The sequence below is a fragment of the Gadus chalcogrammus genome, chromosome 9 (genome assembly GCF_026213295.1).
Source record: "Gadus chalcogrammus isolate NIFS_2021 chromosome 9, NIFS_Gcha_1.0, whole genome shotgun sequence".
Lineage (NCBI taxonomy): Eukaryota > Metazoa > Chordata > Actinopteri > Gadiformes > Gadidae > Gadus > Gadus chalcogrammus.
The window spans coordinates 11,565,151-11,590,155 of record NC_079420.1 but is presented as its reverse complement, the minus strand read 5'-3'; the positions used below and the strand labels follow the sequence as shown (position 1 = coordinate 11,590,155).

General features: G+C 53.2%; 1 pseudogene; it reads left to right on the top strand.

Moving 5' to 3' along the window:
* Positions 1 to 848: 848 nt before the first annotated feature.
* On the top strand, positions 849 to 23,758 carry LOC130389123 (receptor-type tyrosine-protein phosphatase zeta-like; annotated as a pseudogene).
* Positions 23,759 to 25,005: the final 1,247 nt, after the last annotated feature.

Here is a 25,005-nt window from a genome sequence, read left to right as displayed (position 1 = left end):
TGACAACCAAATGGGGATAGAGTTACCATGACAATGACAACCAACTTGGGATAGAGAGATGGCATGACAACAACCAATTGGGGATAGAGAGTTACCATGAAAACCACCCACTGGGGAAGAGTGTTACCATGACAACAACAACTAGGGTTAGAGAGTCACCATGACAACAACCAAATGGAGTTTCCAGATTACTATGCAGGGTTTTCAACTAAAACACAACTTATTTGTCTCTCTGTGTCTCCAAGTCTCCCTCTCTCTCTGTCTCCCCCCCATCTCTCTCTCTCTCTCTCTCTCCCTCTCTATCTCTCTCCCCCTCCTCTCTCTCTGTCTCCCACCCTCTCTCTCTTTCTGTCTCCCTCTCTCTCCCCCCCTCCCCCCTCCATATTGAGGAGGGTTACTAAGTTTCAGTGGACTTCAGAGTCGAGGTCAGGGTCAGAGTTCAGAGTTGGGGTCAAGGTCAGAGTTCAGAGTTGGGGTCAGGGTTAGGGGCAGAGACAGAGTGTTGATACTCATAGATTCTCTGTAGCTCTATTATGCTGTTACTAAAGGTTATATTCACCTACACTTAACATAAGGTAAGATATTATTAATGTTATTACTAGTTATTATTCTTATTATTCTACTATTCATAAAGAAAGTCATATTATGATTATGTATAAAATAAAGAGAGGACAATAATATTTCAAATTCTATTCAAAAGTATTACATATATATCTATAGAGAGAGAAAATGAATAGAGATATGTGTATTATCTCATTCTAATAAGCCTCTGGGCTGAGGCGGGCTGGGGGGGGCGCTCGTGCACCGGTCCTCCTCCGCCTCCTCAGCGGTCTCGAGAGGAACAGGACGGTCGCACCGCAGCACGAGCTGAAGACCGGGTCCGGTACGAACCACCGGCACGGAATGAGCCCGCACACCGTCACTTGGACCTGAGTTCGGCTTTAACGTTCATCCGTTCATCAGTTCAACAGCATGGAGCCGCGGAGAGGAGCGCGGCTGGCCCTAGCGCTCATCCTCATCTGTCACTCAAGTAAGAGATCTGGTTTTATTTCTTTTTAGGATCTGGTTTCCATATCAGATTTATTAAGAACGCCATTTAATCGTAGTTCTGCGTTTTTTTTTTATACGAAGTAGTTTTTGGTTTCCGGACTTTTGCGGAGGAAACTAAAGTGCGCACCAAGTAGAGAATAGAAGCGACGCTCCGGCCGAACCGACCCAGGGCTTCGGTCGGACCGAACTGGGGCTCCGGTTGGACCGATCCGGGGCTTCGGTCGGGACCGCCGAGTTCCTCTCCACGTCCCGTTCCGGGACTGATCCGTGTCCTAGTTGTGGGTTTATCCACGTGCGTAATTTCAAAAGTGGATCTTCTTCTAGAATGTGCGAATCTTCCTAACCGTGCTTTTCTTTACAGCGGCTTTCTTTGTGTGTACTTGTACTTACTTGTACTTGTAGTTCTTTAATCAGCAGTACTTTAAGTGCGCAGTTGGTCTCGACGTGAAACGTTCACACGGCCGCGCGTCTCGGCACAAAGCTGTCATCATGAATAGAATAGTTTGGACACGCTCGTCTCCCGCTGTTATGAAGAAAGTCATGCGCTCCGGAACGAGGAGCGAGGTGCGGGGGGACTGGGAGGAGGGCTCCGTGGGAACCGGGACTCCACTCTCTGGTTCTGTTGGATTATCTTCAGCTACACAGCATTGTAATAAAGTAGGCTATCTGATCAGATGGGTAGGATACCAGGAGTAGGAGATCAGGGGACCAGGGGTAAGACACCAGGGGTTGGAGACCATGAGACTAGGGGTTGGACACCAGGGGTAGGAGACCAGGGGTAGGAGACAAGGGGGGCAGGGGTAGGAGACCAGGGGACTAGGGATAGGAGACAAGGGGTAAGAGACCAGGGTTAGGACACCAGGGGTAGGAGACTAGGAGACCAGAGGAGACAGAAAACACATAACACTGAAATAATTGAGATGGAAGTAAACAGTGTGGAATGGAGGGTTGAATGTTGGAGTCAAGGCGGTTCTAATCTGAACTGAAGGTTTCTTCATTGAGTCCTAGAGCTCCACCCCGGCAGTAGATGTGCTAGAGCTGCGCTACCATCCTATTGTGGGCTGGCAGAGATCAGTCCGCATCCTGAGTCCTGAACAAAGGTTCTGTGTCGCGGCCGCCCAGCGCGCCGTGGGTTCAGGGCTGGTCTGAGGGTCGCTGGGGTGGTTCAGCGGCTGGTGTGAGCTCCGGTTGGGGGGGTTACGCTTCACTTCACCTTTTGCTGTAATCTGGCGGCCGCTGGGCGCCTTTGTGGAGCTTCCTGTGAACTTGGACGTGTGCTCCCATGTTTTGGTCCCGTCCCCTCCCCAGAAACCTCCCCAAACACCAGCTCCTCCACCTCACCACCTCCACCCCCTCACCTCCTCCTCCCCCTCACCACCTCCTCCTAACCTCCTCCTCCCCCTCACCTCCTCCCCCTCACCACCTCCTCCTAACCTCCTCCTCCACCTCACCACCTCCTCCCCTCCTCCCAAAACACCTCCTCCTCCACCTCACCTCCTCCTCCTCCTCCCCAAACCTCACCTCCTCCCCCTCACCACCTCCTCCACCTCACCACCTCCTCCACCTCACCCCCTCCTCCACCTCACCCCCTCCTCCACCTCACCTCCTCCTCCTCCCCCTCACCTCCTCCTCCACCTCACCACCGCCTCCACCTCACCCCCTCCTCCACCTCACCACCTCCTCCTACTCACCCCAACCTCCACTTCACCACCACCTCCTCCACCTCACCAACCCTCAGCCCAGGATAGTTGTTAGCCTACAGAACCCTCAGGTTAGCTGGGCGGCTGCTAACCATAACCCTAACAAAACAGACACAGAAGACACCCCTGCACACACACACACTCTCTCTCTCTCTCTCTCTCTCTCTCTGTCTCTCTCTCTCTCCTCTCTCTCTCTCTCTCTCTCTCATCATCTGCTCTCTCTCTTCTCCTCTCAGCTCTCTCTCTCTCTCTCTCTCCTCTCTCTCTCTCTCTCTCTCTCTCTCTCTCTCTCTCTCTCTCCCCAGGTGACCCCACCTGTTCAGAGGTCATTTGTGGTCCCGCCCTCTTTATGAGGGCAGAGTGATGATGATCCTTAATGCCTCGAGGTTCATTTGCATAATCACTAGGCCAGCCTGAAGATATGGGTCGAGTTAATCTGCACCCCAGGATTATAGTCCCTCTGCACCATCAACACCACCGATACCCCCATCACCACCACACCACACCACCAACACCATGACCAAGACACCACCTCCACCACTACAGCACCACAACACCACCGATACCCCCATCACCACCACACCACACCACACCACCAACACCATGACCAAGACACCACCTCCACCACTACACCACCACAACACCAACGATGCCCCCATCACCACCACAACACCATCAGTACACCATCACCACCACAACACCACCTCTCCCCTCTTCCTTGTCGTCCTTCTTCCTCAGTCATGCCTCTGTGATCCGAGGAAGAATCGGTCGCCCTCTTCCTGTCCTCTTTTGGTCTCTCTCTCTCTCTCTCTCTCTCTCTCTCTCTCTCTCTCTCTCTCTCTCTCTCTCTCTCTCTCTCTCTCTCTCTCTCTCTCTCTCGCTCTCGCTCTCTCACTCTCTCACTCTCTCGGCCGGTGGTGGGGGGTTCCGCGGGTTGCAGGTCAGGGCAGCCTGGATGTTTGATGACCAGATTAGTGGGTATTAGTCCCGCAACATGCAGCCAGGCCGCTGCCGAGCCCCAGTCTGGCCTGACTGCCCACCCTAGCTTGCCCTGCTCTGGGTGGGGCATCAAACAGACGAGGGACCTGGGAGAGGGAAGATGCTAGGGGTAGGAGGAGGAGGAGGAGTGGAGAGGGAAGAGGAGATAAGGAGGAGCAGAAAGAGTGAGGAGGAAGAGATGAGGAGGAAAAGTGAGGAGGAGGAGGAGATGAGGAGCAGGAGGAGGAGGAGGGCAGCAGAAGGAGAGGGGTGAGGGGGAAGCATTTAAGCGTGACGCACGATGGCACTGAGATTAGTTACAGGGCTGGTGGTGGCTCACACACACACACACACACACACACACACACACACACACCACACACACACACACACACACACACACACACACACACCACACACACACACACACACACCCACACACACACACATATACAGACACACACACTCTCCCCCCCCCACAGCATTTTAATCCCCCTCATTATATATCTCCCCGCGCTGGGTGGGTATTGTGTGTGTGTGTGTGTGTGTGTGTGTGTGTGTGTGTGTGTGTGTGTGTGTGTGTGTGTGTGTGGTGTGTGTGTGTGGGGGGGGCTGTGTGTGTGTGTGTGTGTGGTGTGTGTGTGTGTGTGTGTGTGTGTGTGTGTGTGGTGTGTGTGTGTGTGTGTGTGTGTGTGTGGTGGTGTTTGTGTGTGTGTGTGTGTGTGTGTGTGTGTGTGTGTGTGTGTGTGTGTGTGTGTGAAATGCATTGTTTGTTGACTTGTATGGGTGTTATACTACCCTGGGAGCCAGTAGTACCCAGAACTGGGCCGGAGTACCCTGGTACCACCTACAGTACCCTGGTACTACTATAGTACCCTGCTACCAAACTATAGTACCCTGGTACCTCTATAGTACTGTGGTACCACCTATAGTACCATGGTGCCAGCTATAGTTCCCTGGTACCACCTATAGTACCACTATAGTACCCTGGTACGACCTATTGTACCCTGTTACCACTATAGTACCCTGGTACTACTATAGTACTCTGGTACCACTTAAAGTATCTGGTAACCACCTATAGTACCACCTATAGTACCCTGGGTCCCTATAGTACCCTGGGACGACTATACTACCCTGGTACCATACCCATGAATCGATGATGGATGGACCGATAGATACCAGTAGAATACCAGTAGGACCAGTGCTACAACAGGCTGTGTGGTGGGTAGACAAAAGGATGGATAACGATTAGCTGCTGATGATGAAAAGTGTGTCAAGGTTAGGCAATGATAGCCCCCCCCCGAACACCCCCCCCCCCGGACAGTTTCCAATTAGGTCATCTCTTTAAATAGAGGTCCCTGGGCGCTGGTTAATGAGGTGATGGGGCCGGTTAATAGCTCAGGGGGCGGGGGGGTGGGGGGATGTGCTCTGGATCCTGGGAGGACCATTCTGGGGTGGGGTGGGGGGGGGGGGGGGGGGGGGGGGGGGGGTGGGGGGGGGGGGTGGGGGGGGGGGGGTGGGGGGGCAGGCCGCTGGTCCACCCCGCCGCTGGTCCACCTGGCAGCTGCTCCACCATGTTGCTGGTCCCAGACCACCAGGTTCTACTCTCACTGGGAAGACAGACAAACAAACAGAGAGACAGACAAACAGACAGAGAGACAGACAGACAGACAGACAGACAGACAGACAGACAGACAGACAGACGGACGGACGGACGGACGGACGGGCAGGCAGGCAGGGCAGGCAGGCAGGACAGACAGACAGACAGACAGACAGACAGACAGACAGAAGTCAGACAGACAGACAGACAGACAGACAGACAGACAGACAGACAGACAGACAGACAGACAGACAGACAGAAGGACAGCTGAAATGTCACAAAGGTTTGAGTCCTGGAAACAAGACCGCTAGCATTGAGCTAGCGTCTCAGCTAGCTGCACCAGGCCAGGGATGGCACTGGGCTAGGGTTAGCCTAGCAGCACCAGGCTAGGGATGGCACTGGGCTAGGGTTGGCCTAGCAGCACCAGGCCAGGGATGGCACTGGGCTAGGGTTAGCCTAGCAGCACCAGGCTAGGGATGGCACTGGGCTAGGGTTAGCCTAGCAGCACCAGGCTAGGGATGGCACTGGGCTAGGGTTAGCCTAGCAGCACCAGGCTAGGGATGGCACTGGGCTAGGGTTAGCCTAGCAGCACCAGGCTAGGGATGGCACTGGGCTAGGGTTAGCCTAGCTGCCGGCTGTCCCGCCATCATAAGACAGATCCTGGAAATTTCTATTCCAACAGTTTCCCTCTCCCTCTCTCTACCCCTCGCCCCCTCTGTCTCTCTCTTCCCGTTCCCCCTCCCTCTCTCTCTCGCTCCCCCCCACCATCTCTTTTTTTTCCTCTCTCTCTCTCTCTCCCTCCCCCCTCTCCCCTCTCCCCCCACTTTTTCTGTCTCTGTCTTTCTCATTCTCCCCCTCCCTCCCCCCTCTGTCTCTCTTTCTCTCTCTCCCCCCTTCCCCCCGCCTCTCCTCTATGTAGCTTCTCTCCAGCCCCCCCCCCCCCCCCCACTGTCTCTCCCCCCCCCCCCCCACCGCTCGTGTTTCCCCCCCCCCTCTCTCCCTCTCAGTGGTGGGATTGAGTTGTGTGTGTCGGGCCCCTCTCTCTCTCAGGGGCCCGTGAGATCAATTAGCCGAGGATCTGCTCAGCCAAGCCCTGCTCCACACACACTTACTCACACACACACAACACACACACACACTTATATATGAACACACCCACTTATGTACACACACACACACCAAGACAATCACACACACAAACACATGCAAACACACACAGACATACTTATGTATGGACACACACTATTTATATACACACACACTTTATGTGTATATATATATATGTATATACACCCACAAACACACGTTTTGATTTACACACACACACACACACACATATACAACACACACACTCTCTTTAATCACACACTTATCTAATAGACAACCGCCCACACACACACACACACACACACACACACACACCCCGGGAGAGGGGACCGTCTCTCTTGGATGGCTCATGAATCAGAGTTAGGGTCTATCGTCCCGCTCAGCAGTCCTCTCTCAGGTCCTCTCAGCCTTTCAGTCGTCTCTTCCTGTAAACAGACCTTCTCTGAGTGGACGTCTTCCAGCATCGCCCGGGAAATGTTTAGAGGGACTGGGAAGCAAAGCACTGGGAGACGGAAAGAGAGAGAGGCCACTTATTCCTCCCAGTGGGAGGCTGAGCTGCGGCACAATCAGACCTCCAGACCTCCTGTCTCACTGTAGCCTGAACCTCCTGGAGACCCCTCACTGTCTGAGGAAGACTGGTGCTACTGGGCAGCTCCCAGCAGAACCAGTAGCAGACCGTGGTTCTACTGGGCACCTCAAAGCAGAACCAGTAGCAGACCGTGGTTCTACTGGGCAGCTCCAAGCAGAACCAGTAGCAGACTGTGGTTCTACAGGGTAGCTCCCAGCAGAACCAGTAGCAGAGTGTGGTTGTATTGGGCAGCTCCCAGCAGAACCAGTAGAAAACTGTGGTTTTACTGGGCAGCTCCCAGCAGAACCAGTAGAAAAACGGTGGGTATACTGGGTAGCACCCAGCAGAACCAGTAGCAGACTGTCGTTGTACTGGGCACCTCCCAGCGTAACCAAAGATGCATTATTAATTTAAGTTTGGAAGTCCAGCACACAGCCAGTAGCACTGGTGGCTACCGGAAGTAGCAGTGTTGTTTACAGCCCTGCTAATGTGCTAACGGGCTAACGGCCTGTGTAACCAAGGAGACGGATGTTAAACAGGCACAAGCCACTGGTGGGGGAGCTGACCCTAGTTCCACGTTTACTGAATGCTGATTGGCTCACGACGGCCCAATCAATCACTGCCTGGTGTGGAGCCCCCGGTGTGTAGCTCTAGTTGTGTAGCTCCCGGTGTGTAGCTCTAGTTGTGTTGCCCATGGTGTGTAGTTCTAGTTGTGTAGCTCCTGGTATGTAGCTCTAGCTGTGTAAGTCATGGTGTGTAGATCTAGTTGTGTAGCTCTAATTACTACTAGTGATACTGTAAGCACTGATTACTGGCATGTACTGTAAAGTAGTGTAAAGAAGTGTAAAGTAGTGTTTGGCAAGAGGTCTAAAATACTGTTAGGCAAGTACTCTATAGTACTGTAAAGTACTGTACTTTACTAACAGTACTTTAAATTACTTTACAATACTTGCAGTACTTTACACAACTTCCCGAACAGTACTTTACAGTACCTTACACAACTTCTCTAACAGTACTTTAAATTACTTGACAGTACTTTACACATCTTCCCTAACAGTACCTTAGAATACTTTATAGTTCATCCCCTGGTTGGATCTCGGTGCCCCAAGGTGACTGTGGTAATGCACTGTTAGGGAAGTTGTGTAAAGTACTGTTAGGGAAGTTGTGTAAAGTACTGTAAGGGCTTTACTGTGAAGTACTTTTAAGGCTGTACTGTAAAGAAGTGTAAAGTACCATTATGGCATTATTGTAAAGTACTGTAAAGTAGCCATAGTCTTGTCAAACAATCCAGATATTCAAGTTTGTGTTTCATTCAGGCCATGGTTTGGCAGCCATTCATTTCCAAATATGGTTGCAGCCTTCAGTTGTTCACATACCTCCAGCCAATCAGATTAAATAACTAGGTGTTGCTCTGGCTTTCTTCTAAAAGATCTTTAATTGCTCCGCATGTTGCGACACTTTCCTTGGGAGCTGCCATTGTTCTTTTAATTTGGCAGAATAAAGTGTCTGTAAAGACAGCAGTGTAAGGTACTATAAAGTGTAAAGACTGTTGGTAAGAATGTATAAAGTGTAAGGACAGCAGTGTAAAGAAGTATTAAGTATAAAGTGTAAGGACAGCAGTGTTATTAGCATTAAGTATATAGCTTAAGGACAGTAAATACTGTATTAAGCATAAAGTGTAAGGACAGCAGTGTAAAGTAGTATTAAGTATAAAGTGTAAGGGCTGCAGTGTAAAGTAGTATTAAGTATAAAGTGTTAAATATTAAGTATAAAGTGACAGCAGTGTCCGTCAGGACAGTGGAGTTCTGTTCGTGTCCTCAGCCTCCAGTCATGGACGGGGTCCAGGACTGGCATTGAAGGACCGGTGGTGGTCTTACAACCCAGAGCCAACCCCCGTCTTACACATCCTGGCAAGGCCGTGTTCTCAGCCTGGAGCTGCTTGGCTAGTCAAGCTAGCGGTGCTGTCTGCTAATCCTCTTATTCAGTGGACCACTGCTACGCCTGCAAACCCTCTCTCTCCCTCCCCCTCCTCCCACCAACCCCACCCTCTACACCCACACCCTCCCCCCCAGAGCCACACCCTCCCCGGCCAGCCAATGCTGGCCGTGCTCCACTTAGGAGGAACGCCCAGTAGTGTAGAGCTGTTCCTCCCTGCTGGGCTCAACCACCACTATCACTACCCCCCCCCCCACTACCTCCACCACCACCCCCACTACCTCCACCACCACTATCACTACCTCCAACACCACTACCTCCACCTCCACCCCCACTACCTCCACCACCGCTACCTCCACCTCCACCACCACTATCACTACCTCCACCCCACACTACCTCCACTCCCCCCCACCCCCTATCACTACCACTCACCCCCACTATCACTACTCCAACCCCCCAACACCTCCCATCACCACCTCCCCCCCACAACCTACCCTACCACCTCCCACCACAACCTCCATCAAACCACCACCATCACTACTCCACCACCACAACCTCCACCACCCTACCTCCATCACCACCTCCACCAACCAAACCCCAGCCCCTATCACTACCTCCACCACCACAACCTCCACCACCACAACCTCCATCACCACTATCACTACCTCAACCCCCACTATCACTACCTCCACTACCACACCTCCACCTCCACCCACCACTATCACTACTCAAACCCCCACTACACTCTACACGACCACTATCACCACGCCCTCACCTCCAGCCACCACTACTCACACCCCCATACTAACTACCTCCACCCCCACTACCTTCCCACCACCCCCACGACCTCCACCACCACCCCAACTACCTCCACCAGCACTACCTCCAACAGCACTAACTCCACCTCCACCACCATTACCTCCACCTCTACTACTACCTCAACCCCAACTACCTCCACCCCAACTATCACTAACTCCAACCCCACTACCTCCACCCCTACTATCACTACCTCCACCCCCACCACCACTACCTCCTCCACCACCACCACCACTACTACTCCCTACACCACCACCACCCATACCTCCTAGCTAACCTATTCCAGGCTGGCTGAAGGATGCTATTACGCGTGCTATCTCTGCTAGCGTTGGTATTCCCGTTGTAGCTCCTGCATGCTAACGCGGGGCGTGGCCGGGTGTGCCGTCTGAGCAGCAGCTGCTGTCTTTGTTGTCCACTCGTCAATAGCCGGCGGTTTCTGCTCCGTCTTTTGTCAGGGAGCGTTACGTAACTTAAACCAGGCTGTGTGCACCGGAGATGAGTGTGTTCTGAGTGTGTAGCGTGTGTGAACTGTGTGTGTACTGAGTGTGTAGCGGTTCACTCAGTCAAAACATCAGACATCGATCAAGGGAACGCTATCTGAGAGCAGACCAGAGGAGGTCCTTCTGTCTGGTTTGGGACCGTGGGAGACTGGGGGAAGACCAAGGGAAGACCAGTGGGAGACCGGGGGGAGACCAGGGGGAGACCAGGGGGAGACCATGGGGAGACCGGGGGGAGACCAGTGGGAGACCGGGGGGAGACCGGGGGGGAGACCAGGGGGAGACCGGGGGAGACCAGGGGGAGACCGGGGGGAGACCAGGGGGAGACCAGGGGGAGACCGGGGGGAGACCGGGGGGAGACCAGGGGGAGACCAGGGGGAGACCGGGGGGAGACCAGGGGGGGAGACCGGGGGGAGACCAGGGGGAGACCGGGGGGAGACCGGGGGGAGACCGGGGGGAGACCAGGGGGAGACCGGGGGGAGAAAGACCAAGGGGAGAGAGACCAGGGGGAGACCAGGGGGGAGACCAGGGGGAGAGAGACTGGGGGGAGTCCAGGGGGAGACCAGGGGGAGAGAGACCAAGGGGAGAAAGACCGGGGGAGAGAGACTGGGGGGAGACCAGGGGGAGAGAGACTGGGGGGAGACCAGGGGGAGAGAGACCAGGGGGGGACCAGGGGAGCCCCATCTCTGCCACCACTGACCAGCAGGCCGTAAACATGTAATCCAGATTAGGTTGGTATCATGGAGAGTCCATCTCACAGCAGGACGCCCTCTCTCCGACAGACGGATCCTAGTGACACCAGAGATCAGAGCATCACTGGAGAGATCAGCTTCATTCTGGTAGATGATTCCACCGAGGGTCAAGGACCTTCTGCTGTTCATCAAGGTCCACCAACGTTTGATCTCTCATTCTGTGGTGGGGGTGCATGTAGTTGCTTAGTGGGTTCCATCCCCAGCTGAAAGGGTCTGGGTTCGATCCCCCAGGGTTCAAACTCTCGCCGTAGTAATCCTTAAAGATGGGTCCCTTAACCTCTCCCTGTAGCCACCCTTAAAGATGGGTCCCTTAACCTCTCCCTGTAGCCACCCTTAAACACGCAGCCTTTAACCTCTACATGTAGTCACCCTTAGACACGCGGCCCTTAACCTCTCCCTGTAGTCATCCTTAAAGATGGGTCCCTTAACCTCTCCCTGTAGTCATCCTTTAACACACGGTCCTTAACCACCCTCTGTAGACATCCTTAAACATGCAGCCCTTACTGCGTGTTTAAGTAGTAAGGGCTGCTTACAGGAATGTGGCACCTTTACGGCCACATTCCTCTCACCTCTGAATCCTGTTCAACGACCTCCCTGAGCCCTGAGCCACGAGCCTCACCTGTCGCCCTGCTCACCTGGGGGTACGACACGTCAGACACAACGAGGAGCTGAGCTGGTGGTGGGGATTGTTAGTGAGGGGGGGGGGGGGGGGATGTTATACACAGCCAGCAGCTCAGCTGATTGGATGGGATGGGATAACGAGGTGAATGACCTCACCTCACCGTCTCACCTGTCTCACTGCCCATCTCCCCTGTCTGACCTTCCCTTCTTATCTCACCTGTCTGTACTCACCTGTCTGCCCTCACCTGTCTCACCTGTCTGTCCTCACCTGTCCCAGTGTGTACAGACCCATTCCTTCTCTGTCTTCCATCATGGAGTTACCATAGTGACCAAATACTCTGTAGGGTTGGAGTAGGGCTGTGGTTTATGGTGATTATCATGTGTTTGTTCACGAGTGTGTGTTTATGATGTTAACAAGTGTGTGTTGCTGATGTTAACAAGTGTGCGGCTATGTGTTTACAAGTGTGTTGACGTTGTTTACTTGTTGTTTTCAGTGGACCAGACCAGCTCCTATGGTTACAGGAACCAGAGGAAGTTCTCAGAAGACATCGACTGGTCGTACGCAGGTAGGCCTCCTGCTCTCCTCCTGCCCTCCTCATCCTCCTCCGTCCTCCCTTCGCCCTCCCCTTCTCCTCCCCCTCCTCCTCCCTCCACCCCTCGTCCTCCCCTTCTCCTCCCCCTTCTCCTCCCTCCTCCCCTTCTCCTCCCCTCCTCTCCTTACCTTCTCCCTTTAGCTCCTCTCCTCCCCTTCTTTCCTCACTGCCTGTCCTGTATGTAGTGTATGCGTGTGTGTGTGCGTGTGTGTGTGTGTGTGTTGAAGTGCGGTGTGTGTGTGTGTGTGTGTGTGTGTGTGTGTGTGTGTGTGTGTGTATAGGTCTGTAAATGTGTGTGTGTGTGTGTGTGTGTGTATGTATGTGTGTGTTTGTCTGTGATTAAGTGTGTGTTTGTCTGTGTCTGGTGTGTGTGTTGACCTATGGACCATCACCACAGGTGTCTGAGAGATGTCACTTCAATGACAACACTTTGATGCTCCAGAGTCCTCACAACCACACGTCTTTGTGTGTGTGTGTGTGTGTGTGTGTGTGTGTGTGTGTGTGTGGTTGTGTGTCTGTGTGTGTGTGAGTGTGTGAGTGTGAGTGTGTGTGTGGGGGGTGCACTCTGCTTCAAAGAGGGGGCTCAGCCTGGTGAACGAGGTGTGAAGTGGTTCTATGATGCAGCCTGAGAGTGAGAAGACAGACAGACCGATAGGAAGAGGAGGAAGTGACAGATTTACACAGGAAGTGATTATCATAACGACCAACAGGGTTGTATGTACAGACCTACAGGGTCGTTAGTAACGGCCTGTACAGGGTCATTAGTAACGGCCTGTACACGGTCATTAGTAATGGCCTCTACAGGGTTGTTAGTAACGAGCTCTACGGGGTGTTTAGTAACGACCTCTACGGGGTCGTTAGTAACAACCTCTGAGGGGTCGTCAGTAACGACCTGCGGGGGGTATCGGCGGTAGAACCTGAGGAGGGCGTCAGAGGGAATAACGGCCCCTGAAGAGAGGCTCTGAGTGGGGGGGTTCTGAGGGCCCTCTGCTCTCCAGACTCATCTGAGTGTGTTTGGGTCCGGCCCGGGGCTCATGTTGGGATTAGCATGTGAATGCGCTGCCCATTCTCCCGGCTCCCTCGATGAGGGCCCATTGGGAGACCCAGTGTCCCCGCGGGCCCCCGGCCAGGGAGCGGCCCCGCACCGCGCTGCTCCCGCCCGCCGCTACACCTCCTCCTCCGGCGGCTCCTGGCTGCTCCAGGCCGAGCCGCTGGCTACACCCCCGTCTGTCTCCACTACACCCCGTCTGTGTTCAGACAGCAACAGCAACAAGCTGACCCCAACATGAAGAGATTAGAGAGAAAATTAGAAGGAACCGTGGAGAAATTAGGGTTGATTCAATTCAATTCAATGTTATCTATATGGCCCTTAACCACCGGTCCAGGCTCAAAGGGCTTAACAGGCCGTGTGTCTATGACCCCCCCTGACCGTAGCCCCCCAGAGGGCAAGAACAAACTCCCTTAGTTAGTAAGGAAGAAATCTAGCGAAGGAACGCAGAGTGGGGATCCCTTTCCAGAAAGGAAGACCCTTCCTTCGGGCTGGGGGATCCCTCCTTCAGAGGGGGATCCCTCCTTCAGAGTGGGGGTCCCTCCTTCAGATTGGGGGATCCCTCCTTCAGAGTGGGGTCCCCTCCTTCAGATTGGGGGATCCTCCATCAGAGAGGAAGACCCTTCCTTCGGGCTGGGGGATCCCTCTTTCAGAGTGGGGGATCCCTCCTTCAGATTGGGGGATCCCTCCTTCAGAGTGGAGGGTCCCTCCTACACACGTAAAGGCAAAACCTTTTAAATGGGTCATGTGGTGCTGGCCGGTTAACCATAAGGAGAGTCCAGGCCTTCAGTCGTAGTCGCTGCGATATGCCAGGCGTCCAGTGAGATGGGTTGGATATGAGTTCCTAGTTCTCCAAGTGCTCCTGTACCTCTCCGTGAGGTCTTAGAGGTCCTGACAGCGGCTGGTTCTACACCGCAGAACGCGGTTCTGGTGTGTATGTCCGGGCTGGGGTCTGATCCCCGTCTACCAGACGCCAGCGCTGCTCTTTATGGGCTCAGGGTAAACACAGTGAGGTTCACCTCCTCTGAGGAGCCCACACACACTCATTGACCTGGGTCTGCAGCTGTCTCACCTAACAACGGGTCAGCCTGTCTCACCTAACAACAGGTCGGCCTGTCTCACCTAACGACGGGTCGGCCTGTCTCACCTAACGACGGGTCGGCCTGTCTCACCTAACGACAGGTCGGCCTGTCTCACCTAAAGACAGGTCGGCCTGTCTCACCTAACCACAGGTCGGCCTGTCTCACCTAACAACGGGTCGGCCTGTCTCACCTAATGACAGGGTCACCTGTCTCACCTCACACAGGTCGGCCGGTCTCACCTAAAGACAGGTCGGCCTGTCTCACATAACGACAGGTCGGCCTGTCTCACATAACGACAGGTCAGCCTGGTGCTGTCTCACCTAATGACAGGTCAGCCTGGTGCTGTCTCACCTAATGACAGGTCAGCCTGGTGCTGTCTCACCTAACGACAGCTTGGTGCCGTCTCACCCAACGACAGGGCGGCCTGTCTCACCTAACGACAGGTCGGCCTGTCTCACATAACGTCAGCTAGGTGCTGTCTCACCTATCGACAGGTCGGCCTGCCTTAAATACGAAACGTCGGCCTCGGGCTGTCTCACCTAACGGCTTGGTGCTGTCTCACATAACGACAGGTCAGCTTGTCTCACCTAACGACCGGGTGCTGTCTCACCTACCGCCGGTGGTCCATTCCTCTGCTGGGCGGGGGCCGCTTACGTTTCCTTTCATCTCCCAGTCTTTGTGTGGCGCTCCGCGTCCAACCTCATCTCCCATGAGCCTCTCTGTCCTGATGTTTGAAGTCAAACCACACAACTCTTTGTTTGCTTTTCTCAGCCTTTGTGTCAACTCTTCAGCCCCCCCCCCCCCCCTCCGCAAAAAAGATCTAGGGTAGGTAGATCCATGGTAGGTACAGTAGATCTAGTGAAGCCAGATCTAGGGTAGGTAGATCCATGGTAGGTACAGTATATCTAGTGAAGGCAGATCTAGGGTAGGTAGATCTATGGTAGGTACAGTAGATCTAGTGAAGGCAGATCTAGGGTAGCTAGATCTGCAGTTAAAATAAATTAACATATGAGCCTTGTGTGTGTGTGTGTGTGTGTGTGTGTGTGTGTGTGTGTGTGTGTGTGTGTGTGTGTGTGTTGTGTGTGTGTGTGGTGTGTGTGTTCGTGTGGTATATTCTCAACCCTCACCTTGATGGTCATTCTCTTCCCAGGAGAATGAATACCTCCAAACATTCACACACCGTCCTCTCCTCCACCACCTCCATCCTTGACCTCCCCTCCCTCTCCTCCTCCACCTCCTCTTCTTCACCCCTCCCCCCTCTCTCCTCCCCACCTCCGTCCTTGACCTCTCCTCCCTCTGCTCCTCCTCCACCACCTCCTCTTCACCCTCCACTCATCCCTGTCCTCCTCCTCTTCTTCACCCTCCTCCCCCTCTCTCCTCCCCATCTCCGTCCTTGACCTCTCCTCCCTCTCCTCCTCCACCACCTCCTCTTCACCCTCCTCTCATCCCTGTCCTCCTCCTCCACCTCCTCTTCTTCACCCTCCTCCCCTCCCTGTCCTCCCCCACCTCCTCTTCTTCACCCTCCTCCCCTCCCTGTCCTCCCCCACCTCCTCTTCTTCCCCCCTCCCCTCCTGCCTCCCCACCTCCTCTTCTTCACCCTCCTCCCCCTCTCTCCTCCCCACCTGCCCCCCGGTGGTAGAATGTGTCATCCTGTGTGTCCCTCCTTGTACGGTGAAAACAGACCAGAAGCTCCGGTCTGAGGGGTCTAAAGAGCAGATAAACTGGATCATCTCCACCACATCTGGGTTCCTACATCCTTAGGGCTAGATCCTGGAAGATGAGCTACACAGCAGAGGAGAATGAATTAGAAGTTTAGGATGCCCTCCGTCCCCCGGCAGCAGACCATGGTTTATGGTGTTGATCTCCAACCTGGCAGCCTGTAGGACGTGTCTGCTCAGAGACACGTCCTGGTTTCTATCTCTGGATCAGCAGAGATAGAAACCATTAGGACCATTCATTGATACTTAACACCAGCATCTCTACAGCTAGCTTTCTGCTCGGGCTCCCAAACGGAGACACTGCGTGTTTGGTCGTGTTAGGCGTCGGTTAGGCCGTTGATATTTGTTCCTGTTAGGACGGCTACCTTAAGAACCTTCTAGGTCCTCAGGCGGAGACCTGTTTCAGCCCATCTGTCTCAGAGCTAAACAACATATGTCTACACTCAGCTATTTACTACACCAAGTTCTGGCTTGGTGGGAGCTCTCACTGGGAGAATGTGTGTGATGAGCGTCACCAGGTGTTCTCCACTCCACTGGTGGATGAGTTCCCCCCCCCCCCCCCCCCCCCTTCATGAGTCCCCTGACGTTCTCTCTCCTCCAGGGACCCTGAACCAGGACAACTGGGTGAAGAAGTACCCGTCCTGCAGCAGCGCCCGGCAGTCCCCCCTGGACCTGGAGGAGGACCTGGCCCAGGTCCGCCTGGAGTACCAGGACCTGCGCTTCGAGGGCTGGACCACGCCCACCTCCGACCGGACCACCGCCAAGAACGACGGGAAAACCGGTGAGCTGACCGTCTTCCTCTCCTCCTCTTTTCCTCCTGTTTGCTGGCCTCCTTACCCCCCATTGGTGGACTGCTCTTATGTTGGTCAGCAGGAAGACAAAGGCTCCAAGAACCCGAGCTATCCTCCCTGTCTCCTCCTTTCTCCTCCTTTCTTCTGCACTCCTCTTTGTTGTTCCTCTGCTCCCCGTCCCAGATGTCAAGAGGAACGGTGTGTGTGTGTGTGTGTGTGTGTGTGTGTGTGTGTGTGTGTGTGTGTGTGTGTGTGTGTGTGTGTGTGTGTGTGTGTGTGTGTGTGTGTTTGTGTTTCTCAGGACAGTTTGGCCCACATCGGGCCGTAGATAAGGTGTCTTTAGGACAGGACTCAGGTTCCCCCGTAGAGAGTGAACAGATCTTTTATTCCCAGCCCTCCTCCAGGGGGACAATAGTGTCAGTGTCAGAGCCTCAGATCGCTGGCTGACATTTCAGAGCAGGACGGGGCATAATGTCGGTTAAAACCCGTTCCTCCACTCGGCTCATTCAGCAGGAAGCTCTCGCTCTGTGGTGAACCACAGCTCAGCGTTACTGATCACTCTCCTCTCGCTCTGTGGTGAACCACAGCTCAGCGTTACTGATCGCCCTCCTCTCACTCTGTGGTGATCCACAGCTCAGCCTTACAGAGCTCAGCCCCTTCTGGGTCTCTATACGGCCGTCTGGGTGAAGCGCCAGGGAGACCTCAGAGACACCAGCAGGCTCTAAAGACCACACTCTACATCCTCTCTTAAAGGACGGTCTCTCTGTGAATAACTCTGATGGAGCTGTAGGAGTAGACGGCCTTGCCTTACTACTCCTGCTACTAGTAGTGGGGTCTGCTTTGGTCTGGAGGTACAGTGGGTTGACTGCTAACCGGAAGGTTGCTAGTACGATCCTCGGCTCCTCCTAGCGGGGTGTCGAGGCAACTCTCCAACTCTCCCTGACTGCTCCCAACGAGCTGGCTGTCACCCCACATGGTCGACACCACCGTCGGTGTGTGAATGTGTGTGAACCGTTGTGTGTGAGCCTGCTATATGCCCTAAACGTAGTAAATGTAAATGTACCAGTATTACTACTACTACTATAACCACTAACCAGACTAACCAGACTAACCAGGTGCTCGTGTGTCTCTCCAGTGGCCGTCACCTTGGGGGGGACTTCTTCGTGAGCGGCGGGGGCTGGGCTCTCGGTTCAGGGCGGCCCGCCTCACCTTCCACTGGGGGCGCTGCAACGCCTCGTCAGAGGGCTCCGAACACAGCCTGGACGGGGTCAAGGCCCCGCTGGAGGTAGGCGTCTCACTCTCTGGAGGTAGGGGTCTCACTCTCTGGAGGTAGGGGTCTCACTCTCTGGAGGTAGGGGTCTCACTCTCTGGAGGTAGGGCGTCTCACTCTCTGGTGGTAGGGCGTCTCTCTCTCTGGAGGTAGGGCGTCGCACTCTCTGGAGGTAGGGGTCTCACTCTCTGGAGGTAGGGCGTCTCACTCTCTGGAGGTAGGGGTCTCACTCTCTGGAGGTAGGGCGTCTCACTCTCTGGAGGTAGGGCGTCTCACTCTCTGGAGGTAGGGGTCTCACTCTCTGGAGGTAGGGGTCTCACTCTCTGGAGGTAGGGGTCTCACTCTCTGGAGGTAGGGCGTCTCACTCTCTGGTGGTAGGGCGTCTCTCTCTCTGGAGGTAGGGCGTCTCACTCTCTGGAGGTAGGCGTCTCACTCTCTGGAGGTAGGGGTCTCACTCTCTGGAGGTAGGGCGTCTCACTCTCTGGAGGTAGGGGTCTCACTCTCTGGAGGTAGAGCGTCTCACTCTCTGGAGGTAGGGCGTCTCACTCTCCGGAGGTAGGGTGGTAGGGCGTCTCACTCTCTGGAGGTAGGGCGTCTCACTCTCTGGAGGTAGGCGTCTCACTCTCTGGAGGTAGGGGTCTCACTCTCTGGAGGTAGGGGTCTCACTCTCTGGAGGTAGGGCGTCTCACTCTCTGGAGGTAGGGCGTCTCACTCACTGGTGGTAGGGCGTCTCACTCTCTGGAGGTAGGCGTCTCACTCTCTGGAGGTAGGGCGTCTCACTCTCTGGAGGTAGGGCGTCTCAATCTCATGTAGGTAGGGCATACTTTCTCCCTCTCATGGCGATGGGACATGGGGTCCTGTCTCTCATCCAATCATCTGTCTGTCAGTTCCATGTTTGATTGCTAAATTCATTTTGAGATTGTTTGCCTGCGGCTCCTGAGGCTCAATAAAAGAGTCCTGAATATAGAGATCGGCTCCGTTCTGACCTCATTATACTAGAACCAACACACACTAGAGATCCAACACACTCTACAGATCCAACACACTCCACAGAGCCAACACACGCTAGAGAACCAACACACTGTACACACACTACAGAACCAACACACACTACAGAACCAACACACACCACAGAGGTCCACTGCCCCCTGTGTGACCTATGACCCCCACGGTTTCACCTCTGACCCCCAGATGCAGATCTACTGCTACGAGGATGACCTCTTCGACTCCCTGGACCACGCCCTGAAGGAGGGGGGGCGCATCACCGCCATCGCTGTGCTGTTCCAGGTATGTGTGTATGTGTGGCTGTGTCTCTGGGGGGGGGGGGGGGGGTGCATTAGATGGGGGGCGGGGGGGTAAGGGGGTGAGAGGGTTAAAAGGTGGGGGGTGAGATTTGAAATAGCTTCTACAATGTAAATGTTTATTTTCCATGCCAATAAAGTTCTTATTATTTGAATTGCGAGAACGTTAGAGTGAGACAGACGGAGAGACCCTTTCAACTGCTTTCAATATTCCACTGTTTACACAAACACACACACACACACACACACACACAACACACACACACACACACACACACACACACACACACACACACACACACACACACACACACACACACACACACACACAATATTGACGTGTGTTTTTCCATAGATCAGTGTGGAGGACAACGAAAACTATGAGGCCATCATTAATGCTGTCAACGCAGTCAGCCGCTATGGTACGTCAAGCTAACCCGGCAAAGAGACAGAGTCCAGTTCACGCTGTGGGGTTCCATGTGAACCCCCACAGGCTAATCCTAACCCTATGAGACAGGCTGACCACTAACTGTGTGCGTTTTTCCAGGTAAGAGTGGAGAGGTGGAGGCCTTCTCCCCACAGGCTCTGCTCCCCAACTCCACCCAGAGGTTCTTCATCTACAACGGCTCCCTGACCACGCCCCCCTGCTCCGAGACCGTCCAGTGGATCGTCCTGAAGGAGCCCGCTTCCATATCCGACGCCCAGGTGAGGGAGTGAGAGAGAGAGAGAGAGAGAGAGAGAGAGAGAGAGAGAGAGAGAGAGAGAGAGAGAGAGTGAGTTAGTGAGTAAGTGCAGTAAATATTCTTCAGATTGTATAAATAATGCACTCTTAACTTTTGAAATCGTAAGAAGGCAGAATAATTCGGCCAAACAAGTTGTTCAAAAGAAATATTCGGTCTTCGGTTGGGTTTGTATATTCGCTTCGGCCACGATTTTTATTTTCGATGGATCCCGACCAAAACATCGTTTTGGTCTAAAAAATAGCTGTGTGCACGTCCCACCTTCTGGCCCGGTTTAGGAAAAATACAGTAATATTAAGTGAAAGAAATGTAATGTCTGCAGCACTGCTAAAGCTCCCATATTTAATAATAAAAAATTAACAGCACGTTTCGACCCTATTGGGTCTTCTTCAGGCAAATGGATCGACCAAAATAGTGTGTGTGAAAGCGTCATCAAAAAAAGTGAATGAGTTTTCTTCGCTACGTTATCGCTGCAACGAAGACTGTTAAAAAAAGTAACTGCCGTTACTTGGCCTCTTCCAGCTGTTGGGGTCCGGCCCCCCCCCCCCCCCCTCCCCCCTCCCGCACGTGAGCTGCAGCATGTATGGCGTTTTTATTTTTTACTTTGTGTAACTTTGTACACATTTGTTACTTATGCCTACTCTGCTAAATATATATAGGCCTATAATATTTCTGTTTATGGCATAGATTTCTCCTCAGATTAGGCTAATAAAGCAACGATAAAGAAGAAACACAAACACAAACGCTCTATCAAAGGCCCGGCCCGACCCGGCCCGAGGATAGTGGTGGGAAATATCGGATGTTATGGTCCTGAGCTGCGGGTCCCTGCAGCGACACGTCGTTGCAGGACCGCATTCCTCCTGATAATGGTTAGGGTGGCTGAACGTCGAAACTAATGGTTTAATTAAGCTCTGAGCTCCTTCCTGTCAGTGACGGTCGGTGAGTAACCACGACCCGAACAAAGATGTCTCCGCCCGGCGCCTGCGGCTCAATGCTCTGCTCTGGCATGCTGCTAGCATGATTTGACGCCGCCGCCACGGTGCTATTTTAGCGCTTTGTTTACCTCTCATTTGAAGCTCAACAGGCGCCAGCAGCGAAACCAAACAAACACGCTATAACTCTGATGACGACTACGTCACTATCGGCACTCACTTAATACAACACACATACTGATGATTGTATGTCTGTGTGTGTGTCTGTATGTGTGTCTGTCTGTGTGTCTGTGGGTGTCTGTGTGTGTGTGCGTCTGTCTGTCTGTCTGTCTGTCTGTCTGTCTGTCTGTCTGTCTGTAGCTGGAGGTGTTCTGTGAGGTGATGACAATGCAGCAGGCGGGCTACGTCATGCTGATGGACTACCTGCAGAACAACTTCCGGGAGCAGCCCCCCCGCTTCACCGGACAGGTGTACTCCTCCTACACCGGCAGCGAGGAGCTCAGCACACCTGGTACGGCCCACACCTGGTACACACACACCTGGGACACACCCTGATACACACACCTGGTACGGCACACACCTGGTACACAAACCTAGTACACACACACCTGGTACGGCACACACCTGGTACACACCTGGGACAAACCCCTGATACACACACCTGGTACGGCACACACCTGGTGGTACACACCTGATAAACACACACCTACACACACCTATACAGAGGAGAGAGGAGAGGAGGAGAGGATAGAGGAGAGGAGGAGGAGGAGGTGGTGCTCAGAATGGGTTTTGCTGTCCTACATCCCCGCAACGACCGACCAATCAGAGCACAGAGCTAGTGATCAATAGTATTGAACGGTTCTGATTGATCTGTGATGTGAAACCAGCCAGGATCAATTCATGCATCCAGAATGTTGTTTTAACAGGCAGCTGGTAGTTTCTCTGGTAGTCAACACTCGACAGTTTCATCCCTAGAGCGGCTCAATACCTAGAGTGGTATAGTCCAGCACATGACCAATGATCCGACGTTTATGATGCAGTCTCCAAAACATTTCTATGCTTGTTGTTGAAGTTCTATTGTGTGTTAACCCATATGTATCAGCAACTACTATTGGTAGTATTCCAGCTATTGATTGACCATGGTATACACCGACGTATTGTAGTTTATTGATAACCTCATCTTATTTTACACGGAGAGGGTTTTTCTATTGCGCTCGTCGTTCTAGTTGTGGTGAGAGATCGGAGGTCTTTACTTAACTCTGTCGAGGGGCGATCCTACCCTCTAGTGGCCGTGAGATGGAGGTTCAGCCTGGTGATGCCGACCAGAGTCAACGGGAGGGGAGTGAGTGAGAGAGAGTGATCGAGGGGGAAGGGGTGAGTGAGTGTGTGCATGTTTGAATGAGAGGTTTCTATATACCACTACTTGACAGCAAAGTCTAATGAATGATGTAATTAGCTACGAGACAGTAATGTTATGAGGTCCGACCGTCATCACGCTCATCACCGAGGTTCTGTGATGAGCCTGACAGCGTGAGGTTCTCCAGGTTCTAGATGTGGTTCTTCAGGTTCTAGATGAGGTTATGTGATGAGCACTGTGAGGTCCTCTAGGTTCTTAAGGTTCTGTGATGAGCAGGTTCTTCAGGTTCTAGATGAGGTTCTTCGGGATCTAAAAGTTCTGTGATGAGCAGGTTCTTCAGGTTCTAGGTGAGGATCTTCAGGTTCTAGATGAGGTTCTTCAGGTTCTTAATGTTCTGTGATGAGCAGGTTCTTCAGGTTCTAGATGAGGTTCTGTGATGAGCACCGTGAGGTCCTCCAGGTTCTAAAGGTTCTGTGATGAGCAGGTTCTTCAGGTTCTAGGTGAGGATCTTCAGGTTCTAGATGAGGTTCTTCAGGTTCTTAATGTTCTGTGATGAGCAGGTTCTTCAGGTTCTTGATGAGGTTCCGTGATGAGCACCGTGAGGTCCTCCAGGTTCTAAAGGTTCTGTGTGCCTCCAGAGTGCAGCTCGGAGCCAGAGAAGGTTCTGGCGGTGGCCCAGAACCGCAGCAGCCTGCTGGTGATGTGGGAGCGGCCGCGCTCCGTCTACGACGGTGCCATCGACCGCTACGCCGTCCGCTACCGGCCCGCCGGCAACCCCGCACGCCTACCATCGAGTACCTCACGGACGGGGACCAGGACGTGGTGAGGGCCAGGGTCCCAGGGCCACAGGGTCTGGGTTTGATCCCCAATGTCCTCATTCTACCTAGAGGCCTCCTAGAGCTAGATGACCCCCTGACCCATACCTGAGGTTCCATTCCCACTGGGGGAGCAAGGCATTAACACTGCCAGGGTTAGGGGTTGCATTCCCACTGGGCCCCTGCTAAGACTGTACACCCTCAAGTTCACCTCCACTCCCAGTGTCCCCAAGCTGCCCAAGTGTTTAAACTCATGATTATTATTTCCTGTCTTACTGGTATTGAGTGTACTCTACCCTCCCACCACCAGGGGGCGATCCTGCAGGACCTCCTGGCTAACACCAGCTACAGCCTGGAGGTGGTGGCCGTCTGCACGGGAGGCCTCCTGGGACGGCTGAGTGACCAGCTGACCGTCACCATGCCGACCTACGACCCCGGTAAGAGCGACCCCGCCTCGCCCGGCCGTCTCCACGGAGACCGCGCCTAGCACACCTGTAGCAGGCTAGGCTAACGCTAGCGCTGACCGCTTGTGACTGGCCCGTCAGAGACTCTGTAGTGCGGCGGAGAACCTCCACGACCGGGTTCTAAATCTACGCTTTATAGAACCCAACGGTTCTGCCATCTCTCCAGACTTTGGTCCTCAGAAACCTGAAACTATGCAACAGTTTGGTCTTCCCCCTGATCTCTCTGCTGGTCTGTCTCTTAGTTTTCCCCCCTGCTCTCTCTCTTCTCTCCCTCTGGTCTCTCTCCTGGTCGCTCTCTTGGTCTCCCCCCTGGTCTCTCTCCTGGTTCTCTCTTGGTCTCCCCCCTGGTCTCTCTCTTGGTTCCTCTCCCCCTGGTCTCTCTCCCCCTGTCTCTCTCCCTCTGAGGTGTCGTTCTTTCTCTGATGTTTTGGTTTGTATCTCTCTCTTGTTCATGACCTCTGAGTGACCCCTTTTATGTAAAAGTAAAACATAGCATTTGTATACAATGGAACTATATATATATATATATACAAAATAATAATATATATATATATATGATAATAATAAGTGTAATTTATGACTAAAGTTGATAATAAACTGGTCCATGTTGTACCAAGTTCTGTGTCGGTCTCCGCCTGCTCCTGTGTGACTGAATGCTACATGAACACCAGACCATCAAGTTAGCTAAAACTTGCTAAATTTTAGCTTCAATCCACCTGTGCTGTGTTCAGATATCCATACTTCCATGAGTACACCTAAACGTGTAGAACACTATCTGCACTCATGATGTCAGTGTTCCAAATCGAATACTAACCAGAAATTACGATCGCGACTGCCGACGCGGCTCGTCGTCACCCACCCAAACATCCAGCTTGAACTGTGAACACTTTACGCCTAGCAGCTATAATAATATGAAAGCTATAAAAGCTATAAAAGCTGTACATCAATCCACACTCAGCGGTCTGAGCGTTTTGAGTACACCACGGGTCCTTTCAGTACACTTCTTTTCGCCCCGATCTATTGGAACGCCCTACGTACTCAAACTAAGTATAGCAAGTACCGGAAGTATGGATATCGGAAACACAGCACTAGTCATTATGCTAGCTAAAACAAGCTCAATGTTAGCCTCACAACCAGGTCATCATGTTAGCTATAACTAGCTCAATGTTAGCCTCAATCCACTAGGTCATTATGTTAGCTAAAACTACCCAAACAACTCAAGCTCTTTGTTAGCTAAAACAACTTAGTAACTATATCTTGTTGGCCACAA